Raw genomic sequence first — 6,795 nt, 5'->3', positions numbered from 1 at the left:
TCACAGCGTGTCACCCTTGCTCCACGTGTTGCTCTGCTGGGTTGCACTTGTTAGGAGATGAAAATTGGATGAACCAGCAGAGCAGGAGGGCAGTTATCATGCTGGAATCTTCACTGCCAGCTGGCTTGCTCTCATTCAGCTCTTCCTCTTTCCAGGAGAATATGCAAACATTGGGCAAGAGCTCAAAAGTCCTTACATATGTGGGTCCTTCCTTGTCCTCAAAAAATCCAAATAGTTTGAAAAGAAAAGAAGAAAAAAAAAAAACCCTGTAGCATGTACTAAAGATTAGAAACTGTAGATTGCAGGCAAATGTAGACATCATTAGCACATGACCATGACCCGAAAGTGTTTCCTGCAGTCCAGGTTACTTGCTGACACTGGTGCTTCTAGTTTGGCCATAAAAAAACAAAATGAAAGAATCAGTTTTATCTCTCAAACTGTTTCATGCAAACTAGACACAGATTTAGTTTCAATGCAGTGACAAGCAGCAGAACTGCAGAGGAGAGCTCTGACCACAGCACAAGTATTTCTTCACCAGCCCAATCTCCTTCTGTGACAAGGTGGCCCACTGAGTGGGTAAGGGAAAAGCACTACTGAGGTCATGTCTTGAATCCTGTGCTTAGTTTTAGGCCCCTCATGGCAAGAAAGGCATTGAGGTGCTGGATTGTGTCAAGAGAAGCTCAGTGGAGTTGAGGAGTTGGGTCCAGAGATTGAACCGTATGAGTGGCTGAGGAAGCTGGAAGTGTTTATCTTGGAGGGAAGGAGGCTCAGGGGAAACCTTATTGCTTTCCACAATGCTCTGAAAGCAGATGGCAGTAAGGTGGGGATGGATCTCTTCTCCAGTGCAACAAATTACAAGAGTAGAAGCTTTCCAAGAGTACAAGAGGAGCGGGAGGAGGAGAATTTTGTCTCTGCACAAGGGGACATAACCTTTCATTGCAAGAAAACTCAGATTCAGATGACATGGCTCAGAAAACATCTCACCTCTCCACCTAAGGCATCAACATCCACCTACAGTCCCCATGTTCCATTCAGTTACAGCTTTGGAGGGTCTGGTCAAGGGCTCCCTTCCTTCCAGAGAGCTCCAGGGGGCTCCTGTGGCTGGGTAAGCTGATGGAGCTCAAGACCCTCAGTGGGGCAGGTGCCCAAAGAGGCTCTGGGTACATTCCAGGTGGCCCCAGCCCCCTGCTCCCTCCCAGCCAGACTTACTGAATGCCCTCTCCCCCCACTTCCTCCAGGCCATGCTTCCAACAACAACTCTCATCCTGGCCCTGCTGGACACCTTCCCCAGCCTGAAGGTGAAGCACCAGGTTGATGTGTCCACAGCCAAAGGGAAGCAGGAGTGTGAGGAATATCTACATCAGGAGATGACTCAGCTCCTGGAGGAGACTGAGGGGAGCAGTAGCCCCATGGAAATGCTGCTGTCTTCTGCATTGCAACATCAGTGTCTGCTTTGGACTACTGCAGCAATGCTGGTTCTGGTTCTGCTGGCTATGAGCTGCTGGCTGGTCAGGAGAAGAAAGCCTCAGGAGCCTCCTCAGTTGCTTACACAGTTCTGACCTCCCAGAAGACACCTGTGAGGCTGGAATCAGGCTGGTTGTGTGATGTTTGCCAGTACTGAAGTCTCCAATCAACAATTTATGATTCATTTGTGAAGCCTCATGAGATTCAAACTAGTGTCTATATGGTGGCTCTGATAATCTGCCAACAGCTCTTTGGTATAACAAAATCCCATCGATTGTTTTCTGTTTTCCAAGTGTCATGTTTTTTTTTGGACAGCCCCACCTCCCCGTCTCTTCTGTCATAACAGATGTGTGAATCTGGAGATTTGCCCTTTTCCAGGGAAATCATTGTATTGGAAACAACACTTGGCGTGAAACCCAGGGGTGGGTACTTGGGCACACAGAAACATCAGCACTGCAGATATGAGCAATGCAGACCCGAGGCTCCAGCACCACCTTCTTCCTGGCTTTTGGAATGTGTTGCTCTGCAGGCACTGTGCTGCCTCTTCCAGCAAAACCAGAATCGCTCCCCAGAGAGCAATATCAGACTTCTGGAGCTGCAGCAATGCTTTCTGGTAGCAGGAGATGAACTGCAGGAGCTGAGCAGCAAGGGTGGAGCCATGCCTCACACCAGGGTCATGATGTGCCCATGATTTCCTCTTACCACCTTGTTGTTGATGTCTGGAGGGAGCTGTCCCTACTTCCCCTCACAGACCTAAAACATGCGTCTGAGACAATGAGAATGTGGTGGTTTGTTTTTGTCTTACATCCTCTCTTCCCTCAGGAGGAGAACTCCTCAAGCCAATGAAAGAAAAAAGGTTTGGGCTGCCCACATGAATATAGAAGAGCAACCTAAACATTTTCATTAAGAAATCTTAATTAAAAAACTTCCACTAAGGAAGGCTGCTGCTGTAATGGGAAGGTGTCTTAAAGGACAATCTGACTAATGCAGGGTATAACAAATGTCTGCAACAGCAAACAACAGCAAGAAGTCGATGAGCAAAGTCCCAGGCTGTATGACTCCATCCTTTAACCCCTTAGAGCTCACTGCTGGAGCAGGATCAAATCCCTGCTCCACTCCAGAAACCATGTCTTAATGGAGAATTTTTGAGGCAGAGAGAAGATGTGCTGTGGCATAGGGCTCTCTGTGGCAGCAGCAAACTCAAACAGCCTTTCTGAGGAGAACTGAGCTCCCTCTGAGCCCTGTTCCCCTGCTCAGACTTAGTGATGAGTCCCCCCCAAGGGCTGCAGCTCCACACCCCTGGTGGGGATGTGGGAACATGTCACAAGAGGATGTTGTGGACCTTGAGGGGATGTTGTGGCCATGGAGGGGCCTCACAAAGAGTGACACATGAAGGGATGCTCAAAAACCCTTATTCTGATTTCAGCCTCATAGATGTCTGCTGGGAGACAAGAGCAGCTGACTGTAAGCAGATGAGGAGACTCCTGGAAATTCCCTTGCCTGGCCAGTCACGGTGAGAAGGACCAGAGCTGCTGCAGAGCACCAGCTCCCCATCTCTGGGGCCTGCCTGCTCTTGGCAGTGAGTTGCCATGGCTACAAAGTGAGCAGCTTTGAGGGGGAAAAGATGAAATCTGGCCTGGCTGCCAGTCCACAGCTACCCTGGGAGCTGTGGCAGTGCCTTGTGCAGAGTGCACCAGCGTGGGAGAGCTCTGATGCCTCCGAAAGCCTCTGCCCATTCCAGGGCTTCCAGCTGTCAGGTGCTGCATACGAGCTTTGGAATAGGAAAGCGAAGTCATCCTGTGCTATAACAGGAATTGAGGAAGAACTCACACCTTTTCCAACTTCACTGTCACTGGAGGGCTCTTGTCCCCATTCCCTGGCCAGCTGCTGGCATGGGAAGAGCTGTGCCTGTCTCCACCATCTCCATCTCCTGGGCACCACAAAAGCTGATGTGCAACAAGGGTGTCTTTGGGCCACATCCAGAGCTTTGTCTCGCTCCCCAGCATGGCTTGGCAGGCTCACCATTCCCTCACTCCAAAGCAAACCTCTGCCTCAAGGAGGCTGTTTTTAGCTCACTGCAGCCAGGGACTGAAAGCCTTGTATTGGGGGTGAAGTGTGAGCACAGCGCTGCACCTAAAAATCTCTTGGCCATGGATTAGTTTTGAGCTCCTTGTTCTGCCTCCAAAAGGAAGGAGAGAGAAAAAACAAAGGGCAAAACAAAGAAAGGGAAAAAGAAGAAAGAAGAGGAAAAAGGAAAAGGAAAAGGAAAAGGAAAAGGAAAAGAAAAAAAGAAAAAGAAAAAGAAAAAGAAAAAAAAAAGAAAAAGAAAAAGAAAAAGAAAAAGAAAAAGAAAAAGAAAAAGAAAAAGAAAAAGAAAAAGAAAAAGAAAAAGAAAAAGAAAAAGAAAAAGAAAAATAAAAAGAAAAAGAAAAAGAAAAAGAAAAAGAAAAAGAAAAAGAAAAAGAAAAAGAAACTTTGTAAAAAAATTGAAAAAAAAAAATACAGCAGATTCCATGCCTTCACCAGGTGGCACATACTTTAAGTGTTCCAAGAGAAAACAAGGAATGAATCAACAGACTCTGCCCCATGACTATAATTCCTCTTCTGCCAGTTTGGATCTAGTTTGCAATTACTAGTAAGTTCATTTCTAAAAAAAAAAAAAAAAAAAAATAAATTAAACAGGCTCTATATTACTGGCATTTCAGCTGTGTCCTCACATGTATACTGGCACCCTATGCACCCAATTTTATACCCTGTGCACCAAATTTTAACTGCAGCCAGTTCTGAGGCTGGAACTCTGATGCTTTTACTTGCAGCAGTGAAGCATCACTGCTACAGTGCTGCCTTTTACCTATTAAAACTGAAGTCTGAAAAAAGAGGATGCATCTGACAGAGTCCTCTCTCTCTCTCTTACAGCAGATTGCTCTCTCTCAGCTGTAAGAGGACTGATATTTTCCCCATGTATCTCTTTCCACATGACCTATGAACAGCCTGGACATTGATTTCACAGAACGATTTTCATTTTTCCACATTTCCCAGCCCCGCTGCATCCTATGTCAGGCCCAACATGATAGCAATCCTTCAGTTCCTGTTGCAGAATCCATCAGCCCATTGCTTTTGATGGGGTGAGCTCTAGGAACTCTTCACAGAAGCAAAAAAACTCACAGGCACATCCCCAGTGGGCTTTATAACCAGATGAAAAATTGAGAAAAAAACCAAAACCTTAAAAGTCTTTATTCTCCCCTGTAGCTGTAGGAAGCCAAATACCAGAGTTAAATTAAAAGGAGTTTACATAATTTTAAGATTCCTACCACTCTGTTTTCTTTGCTTCCTCTTCCAAAATTTATAGAAATACTGTCACAAACTGAATCTGAGTGACAGGTGAAAACAAATTTAGGCAAGGCAAGATAATAACTAAAATTTAGTCTTTTCAGTCTCAGAAAGGATTAGTTTCTTGGGCAAAGAAAGATCACCTATCTTGAATCATATAAAGACAGAAGTTCTGCTGCACATGTAAGGGAAGGGTTCCATCCACAGGGCAAGTAAATGTGCACCCCAATTTCCTGGCCAGCTCACTTTCAGAATGCCTCTCACTGCAAGAATTGGCACTACCAGCATGGTTATTTCTGCCTTCATTCACTACTCAGTCTTTTAATTTGTATTAACAAATTGGAGACTGAATTTTGAGGCTACTTTACTATTCATTATTGCCTGTGTCTCCCCCCACGTTTGCACAACAGGAATATAAAATGGCTTTACATGCAAAAAACTGGATTTTTCCTCTCACTTTTCCTTACATGTCACACTACAAAAAGAGCCTTACAGGCAAGGTTCTCTATATGCTGCAGGAAAAGGGACAAGACTTCCAAAAATGTGATGGATTCTCTTGTTTTTCTAACAAGTTTTGCTGCTGCAGAGAGGAAGAGGGAGCTGTAAGCTCTGGCAGCAGACAGGATGAGATGAGCCATGGGGAGGAAATGAGTCACAGCCCCAGAGGGGCAAAGGGAGTTCCCCGGAGGAGAGACAGCAGAAATCAAAGCCTGCTGTCCTCCTGGGACACCCTGAAGGAGACAGAAGCTGGGACAAAGTGTACCACTGGGCAGGAAAACCCACCACTATCATGCCTCTGATGCTCAGAGCCATTTTGAACTGTGAAAGGGCTGTGAAGAGTTAAAATTCCTCAGATTCTGTCTTTCTGACACATCTTCCAGTATTTCTCAGTACAGCAGGGAGATGCTTGAGACTCACAAATATAATCAGAGTACCAAAAAAAAAAAAAAAAAAAAAGCTGAATAATACAACTTAACCAAAGTAATGATGCTCACTTGGCATTGTTTAGTTTCCCAGGAATGGTAGAAACCAGGGTACACCACAGACCCTTTCTGGAAGACCTGGGGCTGAGGACACAAAATCCTCTGCACAGTGAATATTAACCCAGATATGAGTTACCTCATAAAATAAAATAAACTTGCACTGCCAGTAGGACAATTCAAAACATCCAGTAGTCATTAAAAATGGAAAAAAAAAAAAAAAAGAAAAAAGAAAAAAAAAGGTGAAAAGCACTGTGGTGAAATTTATTTCAAAGGTCTAGAGCAGACGTCTTCAGCTGTGAAAGACAAGTGTATAAAGTCTGAGCGAAGCCCCTTGACCAGACCTCCTGGGTGTGTGGTGCAGCTGATTTTGGGGTGTTTTACAGAGCCCTGGTCCTCCTGGGGAGGAGATGGAGAGGAGGGGAGGCAGTGCAGCCCCGCTGACAGGCGGGAGACTCTCCCAACAGCACAAGCACAGCAGTGCCCAACTTGTCCCAAACACGTCGTTTCTCTGCTCAGAAATTCAAATCCGAGTTAGAATGACTCTTAAGAACATTCCCGCACAGGATTTCTGGCAAGACAAACAAGGAAACCGAAGAGTACAAACACAGTCTTGTCAACAGGTCTGTGCCACGGAGCCCGGCTCCTCTGCAGAGTCAGGAAAGCAGGGAAAGCAAAGTTTCAGCTTTAACAACCTGGCTCCTCCGCAGTCCGGGCACTGCTGCGGGTGAGTCACGCCTTGTGCATCCATAAAGAGCTGCTCTGTAAACACGGCAGACAGTGAGCAGCAGCGGGGAGCGGCAGGATTGCGGTCAGAGGGAGGAAAACCATCCGGCAGCCAAGCACCCACTCGGTCCAGCCCCGGGGACAGGGCGCCTGACCCCAGAAATAAACCCTGGTCCAGGCCAAGGGCTGCTCCCCGCCTCAGACCGCTGCCATCATCTCCCCGAGCCCTCCCACAGCGCCGTGGAATTCCCTTTAGAGCTTGTTTTAATATTTCCCTTCCCCAGAGGCGTGGGGG

This window comes from Cyanistes caeruleus, chromosome Z, assembly GCF_971803275.1.
Source record: "Cyanistes caeruleus chromosome Z, bCyaCae1.hap1.1, whole genome shotgun sequence".
NCBI classification, from domain to species: Eukaryota; Metazoa; Chordata; class Aves; order Passeriformes; family Paridae; genus Cyanistes; species Cyanistes caeruleus.
Note: the sequence above shows the minus strand (reverse complement) of the source record.